General features: G+C 41.7%; 1 protein-coding gene across 2 annotated transcripts in view; it reads left to right on the top strand.

The window, feature by feature from the left end:
* The window catches only part of CTPS2 (CTP synthase 2), a 150837-nt gene extending 145065 nt beyond the window's left edge, over positions 1-5772 (top strand). For both annotated transcript variants that reach the window (XM_075263671.1, XM_075263670.1), the window contains one exon: positions 4635-5772. The gene's annotated coding sequence lies outside the window, so the exon portion shown is untranslated. The remainder of the gene's footprint in view (positions 1-4634) is intronic.
* Positions 5773-13980: the final 8208 nt, after the last annotated feature.

The following is a 13980-nucleotide window of genomic DNA, read 5'->3' as shown; positions in this document are numbered from 1 at the left end:
AAGAAAAAATATCCACTTACGCGTTTCGGGACATGTTGTTGTGTCCCTTAGTCATAGTAACTATGTGCTATGACTAAGGGACGCAACAACATGTCCCGAAACGCGTAAGCGGACATTTTTTCTTCTGTCTTGTTCCTGGAGCATGTAAGATGTTTCCTTTTTATTTTTTGATAAAGTAAAAGTTATATTTTATTCAATGGTTACTGGACATACTTTTTTTGAGAATGTTTGAACTTGGTTCACATATGCTGATGTGATTCGTCTGGAAGAGTCCGCATGAGGACCCCTACAGACGGAACACAAACACGACTGAAAGCGCTGTGCAGTTCAAGCGCACAGGCCCCATAGATTATAATGGGGTCCGTGTGCTTGAACTGCACAGCGCTTGCAGTTGCGCTTGTGTTTCGTCCGTAGGGGTCCTCATACAGACTCTTACGGACGGAACACATATGTGAACCAGGCATAACACTTACCTGCACAGAAGTGCTGCCGCTGGTCCAGTCCCCTCTGTTCTCAATCCTCTTCTCACCTCGCTGCCCCCGCCTCCCAGGTTAGTGTTACAGACCTAGGAAGAAGGCAGCGCTTGTGGCTTAGGAGAGCATGGGCGGGTACTGGGAGGGGAGCACTCATGTCTCCCCACCCTGTACCTGCCCACACTCTTCTAAGCCACAAGCCCTGCCTTCTTCCTAGGTCTGTAACACTAACATGGGAGGCGGGGGCAGTGAGGCGAGAACTGCAGGGACCGGACCACCGGCAGTGTTTCTGTGCAGGCAAGTGGACACCAGGGGGGGACTAAGTAGCCAGAGGATTTTTGTTTAATCACTACACAGCGTGGAGTCTAACAAAGCGTTCAATTTTTAGACTCCATGCTGTGTAGTGAATAGGATCGTTTTTAAAATCCGATCTTCGATTAATAAAAAAATCCCATTGACTTGCATTGGGATCGGAATTTTGATCGAATGGAAAATGATCGGAAATTGGATTTTAAAAACGATCCTGAAATATCAAGATTGGCTCAACCCTAGTCTTCATCTAGAAAGGAACAAATATATAAAGGTCATCAATTTATTCCTATTAAGCCCGGCCTGAGGCAGGGTTTAATAGAATTGTTACTGCGGCAGGACTTTAAAAAACGCCTGGCTGTCATAGCAGCAGCAAATGTGAAGAGATTCTGAGATTGTCGTCAGCCACCAGAATCAATAGCCTTCGACAGAATTAGTTGTCAGATGCCATGGCCACAATTGACAGTATGGGAGAAGTTAAATGTCTCTGACCATATAAACTGTTGGCTGATGACTACAACAGGAGGTGGTGATGGGTGATAAATTGTACAAGTTCAGGAAGGGCCTGGATGCCTCTCTTGAAGTTAAAATTATCAGTCGTAAGTTATGGGAACTAGTATTTTGGAATTGGATGTTATTCCAGGGATTTATTCTATTTGCCATATTTGGAGTTGGGGCAATTGGAGTCTCTGTCATGGGTCTTTACTTGTCTCTGGATCAGCATGGTAGGTTTATATGTTGGAATTGTGTTTTTCCTCAACTGTGTTACTATATTACGTCTGTAGTATTACAGACATCCTGTAATACAAGAGCAGTGCAGGGTCTAGTAAGTCATTGACTCCAGAGTCCGATTGGATTGGGTTGTTATCGGGCTGCCATGTACTGTGGATGCCAGGAAGGGGTTAATACACTAATAATGATAATGTAATAAGAACATTTCATAAATAACACTAATAGTAATACAGTAGTAATAATAAGTATACTACAGTATCAGGAATCTTTCTTCATCCCCCCTTAGGCCCGGTTCACATCTGTGTTCAGGTTTGTCTTAGTGGAGTCCACTTGGGGACTCCCCAATCGTAAACCTATCGACACAAAAAAGCAGTTACCTAAGGAAACCCACGGACCCTATACACTATAATGGGGTCTGTGTGGTTTCCGCTCGGTTTCTGCAAGAAAAATGCGGAGAAAAAAGTGCAGCTGGAGAGACTTTCTCTCCACATATTTCATGCGGATAGGGGAACGAAATGGTTCGAACGCAGATTTGAACTGGGCGTTAACTGAATTAAGGATATTTTTGGTGACAGTTATGACAACATGGGCACAAACAGAATAGACAACAATGCCAAAGCCTTACACAAAGTAAGATTTGCTGAATACAATACTGCTCTCTCTCTTAGGGCTCTTTCACACAACCATGTCCCAACCATGGAGAACGACCCGTGTTTGCCGTATTTCCCGAACTGAGCTGCATCATAGTGCGTTATCATGTCGTGAGCTCCTGTGACACGGCCACAATAATGAAGTGATAGTGTTATGTCAGATCACTACTGTAGTGATAAGAGTGTTCGGTGACTCCTACGCACATGGCCAAGTTCAGTCCGGGAAATGCAGCCCACACTGCCGTTTTCCATAGACTGTAGTCGGTCACGTGAAAGTGCCCTTACTCTCTGTCTCTCTGCATTCACAAATCAGAAGGCTCAGATTTACAGGCTCAGCTGCCATTACTACATTCACGTACAGGATTGTAGAATACCATTACCGCCCCTTATATATTTTCCCAGGATTCCCCAGACTGTTTTGATAAAATGTCATTGACCTCAGAAACATTGTAAACAATTTTGCAATCCTAAACAATTTATATTTAGACAAATTATAAAAAATGCATCAAAGAGCTGAATACGTGAAACCGGCTTTAGAAAACCGAGCAATGACTACAAGACTCCAGAAGAACAAACCACATAAATCTGTATTATGTGCTTATTACCGGGAGCGCAGATGGTGAATATCCGTACAGGGAACCACAGGGTCACCTCTATCGATTACTTGTTAATATTACTAAGACATTCAATATAATGATGATAAATTGGGTATCATTTAATAAACTTTATGTACCAATTTCTCCCCATTGCCAAGATTGAGGTTTGTTGTAAGTGAATGACAGCTTTTATATTTTAGAATAGTTTAACCCTTTCATGCCGCAGCCAATTTTCAATTTTGCGTTTCTTTTTTTTCTCCCTTTCGAAGAGTCATCATTTTCTCATTTTTCAGTACACAGTCACATGATGGCTTGTTGTTTGCGAAGCAAATTGTACTTTGTAATGGCAACTTTCAATACCCTTTACAATGTACTGGGAAGCTGGAAAAACATTCTGGATGAAGTGAAATTTGCACCAATTTCTTATGGGTTTAAAGGGCTCTATTATTGGGAAAAGTCATTTTTAACTAATCACATCCTTGCATAGGCTTTAGAAAGGCTATTCCACACCTACCTTTAGTATGTAAATTGCCTCAGTGGTTTCTGAATAAGTCCATTTTTATTCATATGCTAATGAGCTTCCAGCCAGCACAGGAATCCCAGCAGCACTCGTCCCTGTTATTATCTCCTATGTGTGTGTCCAAACATGAGGCTGAGTCATCATCATCAGCAGCCTGTGCATATACTTCCATAGGAAACAATAGGCAGAGGAGGTGCACGATGCATCGTGCAACCAGTCTAATTAGCATATGAATAAAAATGGACTAATTCAGAAACCACTGATGCAATTTACATACTAAAGGTAGGTGTGGAATAGACTTTCTAAAGTCTATCCAAGGATGTGATTAGTTAAAAATGACTTTTCCCAGTAATAGAGCCCCTTTAATCTTCACGTCTTTCACGATGTGGTAAAAATGACGTTACCGGTGTTCTGTGGGTCAGTACAATCACAGAGATACCAATTTTAAAGAGTATTTGTAATGTTTTGATACCTTTTAAAAAATTTTTGGGGTAAGGTGTCTTTTTTTTTATGCGGGGATCACAGGGGCACTTTCATTGATACCATTTCATCTCTTTACATTCTATTTTTTATAGGAGGCAAAGTGTTAAAATAAAATTATTTGGATATATAGAATTTTTTTTTTCCCCGCTACAAGGTTCACCATATGGGATAAATATTTTAACAATTCGGACATTTTTGAGCACGGAGACATCTAAAGTGTTTATGTTTATTTTTGTCTATTTTTATATGTGGTCTATGGAAAGGGAGGATTTAAACTTTGTTTTTTGTATACTTTTAAAAACTTTTTTTTATTTTAGTTTCATTTTCAGACCCCTTAGGGACCTTGAACCCTAGAGGGTCTGATAGCTTATACTAATATATTGCAGTGTATAGGAAAATCCGTTCACTTCTATTACATGGTGCCTATGGCTGATATCTCCACCTAATCCTGCACCTCTCGCACAGCTGTAGAATTTGTTAGAAGAGAGATGAATGTTATCTGCACTGTGTGAACAGGACATTATCAGGATGGTAAAGAAGAATGTGAGGATGCCTAGTGTACTATTGTGATATATGACATGTCCTGGTATGCGTTATATGTTGTTGGAGATTTATACATCCCATGCACTGATCTTCTTATATTGGTAGCGACTGTGTCCGATAACCTAATAGGGGTTCAGAAGCAATGTGTATACTAGGGGTGCAGCTCCCACCCATCAGGACAAAGACATGCAATTGTACTATACATAAAGCACCATCTTATGACTTCCTTTAGGTTTTCTTGTGTGCTACTACTTGCTTTGTGTTAGTATTATATGCCACATTATTCCATCCAATCCTGATGTCTAATATTTTTTTTATTTCTTACTAGATTTCCGGAGAGGGGAAAGAAACCAAATCATTCACCAGAACTGATCCCCTCTCTTGGCTTAAAGAAAAATATCATAAGAAGAAATCCGAAATATGAAAATTGTAATGTCTCCTATTCTGTTTTTGAAAATCTCTTCTGCACTACAGGTTGCGGAAAAGCTTTTTTTTGTTACAGTTTTTGTTGTGTTCTCTTGAGCCAAAGCCAAAAGTGGCTTCAAAAGAAATGGAAATATAAAGGAAGGTCTTCTACTTCTCCTTTCTAAATCAATTCTTGGCATTGGCTCAAAAAAGCAACAAAAAATGGAGCTTTTCCACAATGTGGGGCCTCAGACTCATTCTCATACAACACTATGAAACAGCAGCCATACAGGTGTAGACGGAATGGTAGGAATTTATTAAGACTGTTTTCACCTATAAATGCCTGTTTACTTCCTTAAGTTATAGTGAATCTGATGGGCCGATGTATCCCAGGCTTGCGTTGATGGGCAAGATGCAATAGCAAAGTGGCACATCTTCGGTGCAACTAATGGACAGTTCTGCTTCAGTTTTTCCACATAGTTGGCTTAGTTAATTCCCCCAACATATCTCCATAATGCAGGGCTGTATGAAGCACATTACAGAAGCACATGGGCTATCTATAACTCTGCAAAATGGGACCACAGGGGCTCCAAGTGCAATCCTAAATACATTGTGAAAACTCTTAAGCTCTTCTACGTGTCATCAATATTGCATCAATATTACTGACCTGCATAACTAATGGCCTGTCCACTGGGAAGGAAACATAAGAAAAACCCCTTTGAGATAGGGCACAGTATAGATGACATAAAGTCACACAGAGCTGAAGGCACTGATGGGATGTGACACATGGGATAGGTGATAAGTGTTTGATGGGTGGTGGTCCTGTTTCCCCATCATGTGCTGCAGCTGCATTCATCTGTATGGGACTGCTGCAGATAGCTTAAAGAGGACCTTTCACCACTTTTGGGCACAGGCAGTTCTATATACTGCCAGAAAGCTGACAGTGCGCTGAATTCAGCGCACTGTCGGCTTTCCCGATCTGTGCCCGGTGTGAAGAGCTTACGGCCCGGTACCGTAGCTCTTCTATGGTCAGAAGGGCGTTTCTGACCATTAGCCAGGAACGTCCTTCTGCCTCGCGGCGCCAATCGCGCTGTGCTGTGGAGCGGGGAGGAACGCCCCCTCCCTCTGCTCACACAGCTTGTCCGTAGACTAGCATTATCAGGAGAGGGAGGGGGAGTTCCTCCCGGCTCCACAGCACAGCGCGATTGGCGCCGCGAGGCAGAAGGACGTTCCTGGCTAATGGTCAGAAACGCCCTTCTGACTGTAAAGCGCTACGGTACCGGGACCGATAGCGCTTTACACCGGGCACGGATCGGGAAAGCCGACAGTGCGCTGAATTCAGCGCACTGTCAGCTTTCTGGCAGTATATAACAATGCCTGTGCCCAGATATGGTGAAAGGTCCTCTTTAAAGAGGTTTTCCAGGATAAACTAAAAATTAACCCCTAAACTAAACTCTCTCCCCCTGCCTAACTTTTACTTTCTTCCATTAAAAAAAAGCTATAATTACCCATATCCCGGGAGCGGTCATGTGACTGCTCGAGGGACACTTTCTGATAATCCGATGACGTTCCGTTTCACCGCTTCTGAAATGAAACATCACCATTACTCTTCCCCATCTCCTATCCCCTGCAATACTTACCAGGTCTTCCTGTGGCCTTCCATGTCTTCTGGTAGTGGGCGAAATAGCTTATCCAGGGAGACGGGGGATGGTGGGCGGGGCTAGTAATGGGTGGGATCGCCATTCTAATGAGAGACAGGGAGGGGGAGGGTAGGAGTGAGGGATGAGGGGGAGCTGAGTGAGAGGCAGTTAGTGCAGCAGCTTCACAGGAAGCTGCACAGCAGGAAGATAACAGCATATAAGCAAACACAGAGGATACAGCAGCAACCAGAGAAACCCTAAATATCTCCAAACACTGCTAACAGACCTTTATTTAAAAAAAAAAATTCTACCTGGAAAACTCCTTTAATACTATCCTCGGCTTTTCTTTGGCAGTCACATAGCGAATAATGGAGTGACAGTGATGCTGGTAATTTGCAGCTTTGACAGAAGCCCCAATGGCAGATTGCTTGCCCCTAAAGCCCTAGCAGTCATTCAGACCGCTATCTAATAAGTGTTACAGTCTCTTTAAAGAGCAGTCTATATCCTACCAAGTAAATAATGTGTCACTGGCATGTCCATAGCTTGTGACAAGGGGGCCCTTTACCATCTGGACATTGCCATGTATATTCCATGAACTGTTACAGGTCCTTTGTACTGTACTGGGCTAATGTGAATCCCCCCTGTCTTGCCTCGTGTTCATACTGGTGCATTTAATGGAATATTTAATTTCACAAGGTCTTCTGGAACTCAATCCTGTTGTTCTTGTTTGTTGTGACAGCAATAGAGCAATGTATTATTTATTCTCGCTACAAAGTCAAGTCGGCAGAGGCCTCAGCAGATGTCATTGCATTTCATTGTCTGGAGGAATAAAGACCATTTCCTAAGCTGTGTTTGCTTTACTCTTTATAAGCTGTGCACAATAAGTAGAGCAATTGTGTGATTTTTGAGCCCTGTAAAGTCTTTTCATTATTTCTACCTCTGTGTTCTCTATCACATCCTCAATGAATAAACACAATGGTGAGAATGCCAATATAATTATTTACTCTTCTTTATATATCTGGTAGAAACAGCTCAATTACCTAGAAGAGGAGACTATCAGGTCCAAAATGCCTCCCAGACCAACAATAGTGTCATGAAGTGGCCTGTAATAGAAGCGGAAATGTAAGTTTGTTGCCATAAACAATGCAGAGATAATCGTCTCTTTATGGATATGTAACTCGGCCCGCTGATTTTTTGGGGATAGCTGCTGCTACCAAGCTTGTAGGATTTTATAGCAACCATTCAGCCAACTGGTTGCCCATGTAGTGCATGGCCATTGCCTGTTAGCTAAGACGCCCCAGAGGCAGAGCAGCTGGTATGTGCCTCTCCATTCTGGCTCATGCAGGGGGAAGGTCCAAAATGATGTACCATGCTTTATGATGTCCATATGACCTAACAAGTCAGGGGTTGTCTCAATGGAACATCTGTATTGTTGATCATTTTACTAAGCCATTTCTTTCTAATTTTGTTGACCCATGCACCAAGACATACTCCTTTATAATAGGCGTGATGGGTTGATTGGACTAAAACACAACCCAAAAAGGATACATTAAAACAAAGCAGGAGCAAAAATGAAATAGCCAATAGAATGTTGTATAGTCCAGGTAGGTAGGATAAATACATTGTGACAAAATTATAAATAGTTCCTAAGACACCACCACTTACTGAACTCAATGGACAGCAAAACTCCAGATCTTCAGTACTGCAGTTTCTCCTATTGATGAATGTTCCTTAGGGGTGTTGCCTACAACCACAGCTCCCCTCACCAGTTGAATCCACATACAAGCCTTGAAAAGCAATGGATATTTTTCCAGTGTCCCTCAGAAGTCCTGGTGACAGTATCAGTTCCTCTGATCTTTCACCACTGACTCCAACTCTTTGCATCCTTTAAATAGGATCCGATCCACCGATTCCATCACAGCTGGATATTTTCTCTAGTCCCCATTGTTTCTGAGCAATCATTGCTGCTGTTTTCTGCACCCAGTATTCTAATTAGGCTCTCTACTGTCAGGTGAGGGGTCCTAAGCTGGAACAGACAGTCCAGGATCACCCCCCTGACAGCACAGAGCCTAATTAGCATATTCGGTGCTGAAAATAACTGGTTGCACTGCCAATTGACCCAGCTACCAAATGCTGTATGCCAGGGGTAGGGAACGTACGGCTCTCCAGCTGTTGCAAAACTACAACTCCCAGCATGCATACTTGCTCTGCTGTTCTTGGAACTCCCATGGAAGTGAATGGAGCATGATGGGAGTTGTAGTTTCACAGCAGCTGGAGAGCCAAAGGTTCCCTACCCCTGCTGTATGCTGTGGCTGAGGAAAGGGGATTCGTTGGCAAACATGACAATGGGCCACCTATTTGTATAGGGTTGACGCTTCTTTCCATCCAGGATTTTAAAAAAGCCTGGTGTTAGGGTAAGTTCACATGGGGTTCTTTGGTCAGGATTTTGAGGCCATATTCGCCTCAAAATCCTGACCAAAAAGATGGCTCCCATTGAAATCAATGGGTGACAGTCAGTTCTTTTTTCTGGGAGCCGTTTTCTCCGGCTCCCGGAAATAGAAACAAGATGCTCATTCTTTAGGCGGATTCTCCTTGCGACATCCGCCTGAAGACACTTCCTCCCGACTAGACCCATTCATTTGGGCCTAATCCGGAGTGGATCCAGTCCCAGCTACCCGTATTTTGGTCCAGAACCTGAGGCGGCCTCCGCCTCAAGTTGATGTAATCTGGTTCTGATGGTACCCGGCTGTTCCATGTACCCCTGGTGGGTTTGCATTAGTGTTGTGGAGGGTTAGTGTTAGCCTTTTGGTACATTGTATTTGTCCAGAATTGTGACTTTGTAACTCCAAAGGATTGGCTTATTTTTTTCTTGCAAATGTACAGCATTTCTCTAGAATACAATCCTAATATACAGACATAATAGTCTTATGTTTGACATTAAAGAGTAATGTACTATATAGATAGATAGATAGATAGATAGATAGATAGATAGATAGATCTATATTACATTTTAATATAGCACAAATACAGCAGACAATACAATCTACAGAGCAGCCAGTAATACTGTATAATACCCTATAATGGTGATGTGGAGACAATTGGTGTCTATCATTGCAATACCTATTATTCACAACAAACATTTTAACAATAACCGAGTTTCTATGGGCTAACCTCAGTGTCTGCTGCGCCTGTCACTCTCACTGGAAGTATACAGTTTACATTGCCATAGATTACTTTGTGTGGATTCAGATTGTTAAATTGAGTCTTGTTTATACGGAACGTCTCAGCGCGAGGTCAACGTAGAACAAACAGCACAAAAGGATTAGGCATTAAAGGAAAACTAGAGAAGTAAAGAACATTAACTGTGCGTGACTGCCACAATGAGACAAAACTAGGCCTCACAATACAGTAATGATCAAGCAACCGTCAAGGTGGTACGCCAACATCAACAGCTGGAGGCGGCTCCTGGGAAGTGCCGGAACGAACAATCAATACTTTCTTTAAAGGGTATTATGGGTATTTCATTTTCAAAGAGTTAATGTTTCCTTTTAGAGAGAAAAAAATCTTAAGAAAAATCAAAAGGAAAACATTTATCTACTCTCCAGAGTTCAGAGTAACATTAAAGTAAGCACAAAAGGAGTCGATTATGTATCTAAACCTAAGATTACAGGAACCAAATAAAAGACTGAAACAGCAGTGATCACAGTGAAAACCGACTCGCTTTACAAACAGCAAGAGGTTGTCTCAAAAGAAGGCAGCCATCGAGAGGTCCAGGGTACACTTAAAGGGGTTATGCCACAATTAGTGGGTGTCTGACCAGTAAGACTCCCAAGAGCGCTGTGTCTTTCCCCCCCCCCTGCTGAACATTTAGTCTGACTGTAGCCAGGCTGAATGTGGGTGTGATTGGTGGTGGAAGTCATTGACTTTTATGGAAGCGTCACAGATAACCAAAGTAAAGCACTCAGATATTTCCAGCACTCCCATTGAAATCAATGAGAATTGTCCGTCCACCATGCCTACATTTAACCAGGTGAGACTCAATGCACAAAGGGGTGCATTTCATCTCAGGATTGGTGGGGTCTCAACAGTCGGAACTTCACCGATCAAGTATTTATCCCCTATCTTGTACTTTTATTGTATCTGTATCATGTCTACAAGAAACTCTGAGCATAACTCTGGGAATAAACTTTAAGGCCAGGGCCCCACGGGTTGGAAACACTGCAGAAAAAAATTGCAGTTTTACTCCATGGGAATGGAGCCTTACTCCAATCTGACTGCTAATATACATTATATTAGTATCCATCTTCACAACTCTGGAGCAGCGAGGGATTGAGTAGGATTCTCCTGCCGGCTAGTTAGTTAATTTATTGTCTCATTCTGTGCACTGGTAGCCTTTTATCTACAACCTAGTAATGAATAGCAGAGTGTAACAGCAGAAATTATTTGAGTGTGTTTTCTAATACCTTTCCCCTCCTTATAGACTAATATGAAAGTAACTGCCTGAAAAGTGGAGAAGAAAACTGATTTCTTTAATAAGATATATAACAAAGTTTCATATATTCTCCTGTACTATTCATTTATGCAATGCTGTTTATAACAGGAGTTATGCTTTAAGGCATAGCTCAGGTAGTGTATTCTCAATAGGCTCGTCTCTCGAAATGATCTCCGCTTGTGGACACTCAAGTCAACTATATGACCGCTGACCATCAGTATTATCCAGGATGTCTCAGATCAGCATCTCAATAAAAAGGAAGCAATTTATCCCTTGCTTCATTTCTTCCAAGCTATACGCATATAAACTAGCACATTGCCAAGAAAAGACGCTTTCAAGTCGTACTGCCTGAGAATACTGTGCCTTCTATTAATGTGCACAGAAAGACTTGAAATAAGCAAATAAGAGTATGTCATGGTTTTTTGTCTATTTCAATATTTTCTGCAGCATAAGCAGTATTTAATGTGAATACAAATGTGTGCGCTAGCTAATGCCGTGACACAATGCCAATGACAGATCTCTCCAGGATTCATTAATGCAGGTTCAGCATGTGTGAATAAGATTGTACACTCAGAAATAAACCTTTAACTACTATGCAAAAAAGGGAAAGGGTAAATGGTTGAAGAATTCTGTAATAAAAGTAAACAGGAGGGACGTCTACGGTTAGCGCAACTATTACAGTACAACTACCGCTATACAGATATAGTGTGCAGCATAGTTCAGAAGAGATCCAATATATTACATTTCTGTTACTATTCTGTGCCTACTTACAGATCAGTGGGATCTGATCAGATCAGGAGAAAGGGGAACATTTCCCCCCCTGTTCAGAATGGACTAGTGGTCGGGCATTACGTGCACCACTCCAGAGATGGTGGAGCATTGATCTTCACCTGTCTCTAGACTCCCATTATAGTGAATGGAGCAGTAAGAGCGCTGCCTGACCACTGCTACATTCAGGTGGACACATATAGATACGGCTCTGTATGTGTCATGTCTGTCACTCTCTGGTCTGTCTTTGGAGATTTTGCTCCTTATGGTGAATATAATATTTTTGTGAACTCTTATTGTATCTGCCATAAGGTGCAGACACTCTGTAAAGGCAAAACAGGAGAGGGATAACAAAGGGTATTCCCATCTCCATACGTCATGGATAAGATTGGAATATGTCTGTCGGTGAAGACCTGAGGTGGCCGGTTCTATGAGAACAGACTGTTCTACACTAGTTATATAACAAGAAGAGAGCCGGATTTCTGGAAACTGCACTAAATTCATTCCTTTAATTTTGTTACTCGATACAAATAAACTATTCTATACTTCTATTTCTGAAAGCCTTCTTACTTTACAACATTTTTTTCCAAACTTGCCTAAAACTTTTACGGAGTACTTTATATGGATGGATAGATGTTATGGATGAATTTGGGCATAGAATAAAGTAGAAAAACAAACAGTTTCATATGTCAAGAGGAGTAAAATTAACACCAATATAAATTTAGTAATATAAGAAGAGACTTGGTTGCATTTTCTCATTATCCGGACTCTAGTTATAGGAAAATGCACTAATGAAGCAAGAAATAGAGTTGTATGCGTCTTCAAGAACACTCAAAAGATTGAATAAAATCTTAGGAGATTGCAAAAATTTTAAGTGCAATATGAAATAGCTCAGTCTCCTTATTAAAAAAAAAAAAAAAAAAAGTGACTGTTTCCTGCTTGGACATGTAGAGGTCCTGGAAAATGTGCAGCTGCTGATGTGATCCAGTAGAAAAATTGCGCTACTCGGGGAGGAACAGAATTGTCAATAATTGATAATGTGTATCACCCACTGCTGCAAAATATGAATAGGAAACTAAATAGACACATTGAAAGCAAATGATGTCTCTTTATAGGACACAGAGAGAAAGATTGATAGATAGATAGATAGATAGATAGATAGATAGATAGATAGATAGATAGATAGATAGATAGATAGGAGATAGATAGATATCCTCTGTTGCATCACTCACTACAGAGTTCCAAACTGGAAGTGACATCACCAGAAGATCTGTGTATTAGGAGGTTAATAAGATTTTTTGGTTAATAAGGTTTTTTCTGATCAAATATGTAATGGAAGCCACCAGGAGTGTAACTAAACTTTCAGGGAACTTTTGATTTTCTGACAGTATTTGTGTTAGTAATACACTTTGTAATATACTGTATTAAGAAAATATTGGCTCCTTTTTGTGAAATCCTGCACTTTTTCACTCTTTTTTTTTTTTTACCATTAAAGTTTATTGAAATTTTTCAAACAAATTTTAACACAATACACAAAAAGAGAAAGACAAAAAACAAAAGAAAGAGGGGGGAAAAGGGGAGGGAGCATGGGGAGTAGGAAAGAGGGCGCTGGAATGGAGCGAGTCTCTGAAATAGGGAAACAAAGGGCCGTTAACAGAAGTTGGAGAAGGAGAAGGGACCTAGAAGGGGGGACAGCTCTGGCGCAGCAGAGCCAATATATCAATGCAAATAATACATCAGAACCAAGTGTGGGAGTCTGGCGCAGCAGACTCAACAAATCAAAAACGAAACAATACAATATAAGAATACAAGACAGAGCATAAACAATAAAAAATGCGAGTATTATACCAGAACAATGAAAAACAAACAAAAAGACATCGGACAGGAGACACAGAGGGAAAGAGGGAGCGGAAGTCAGCGGAATAATAGAAATGGTTCCAAAGGAGCCAGGTCTGGTGATGCCTGGAATTCTCTGGATGCAGTTCAGCAATCAGAGACTCCATTGTGCGGATCGACAGAACCTCATTCAGCCAGGAGAGAAGGGAAGGGGGAGAAGTGGACTTCCACAGCCTAGGGATTACCAAGCGAGCTGCCACTAACAAAAAGCCTAGGAGTCTGCGGGTAGGCTTACGGAATTTCTGGGGAAATATGGAGAGGAGCAGTGGAACTGGGTCGTCTGCCAGATCTATACCTGTGACCTGCCGGATAACACTCCTGACTCCAGACCAAAAGGGACGCAAAAGGGGGCAGCCCCACCATATGTGAGTCATCGTGCCACGCTCCTTAAGACACCTCCAACATCTGTCAGAAACCGAGGGGTAGATACTATGGAGCAGAGCAGGCACCCTATACCATCTAGAGAGAATCTT

The sequence above is a fragment of the Leptodactylus fuscus genome, chromosome 2 (genome assembly GCF_031893055.1).
Source record: "Leptodactylus fuscus isolate aLepFus1 chromosome 2, aLepFus1.hap2, whole genome shotgun sequence".
NCBI lineage: Eukaryota > Metazoa > Chordata > Amphibia > Anura > Leptodactylidae > Leptodactylus > Leptodactylus fuscus.
Note: the sequence above shows the minus strand (reverse complement) of the source record. Positions and strands in the feature narration are given on the sequence as shown.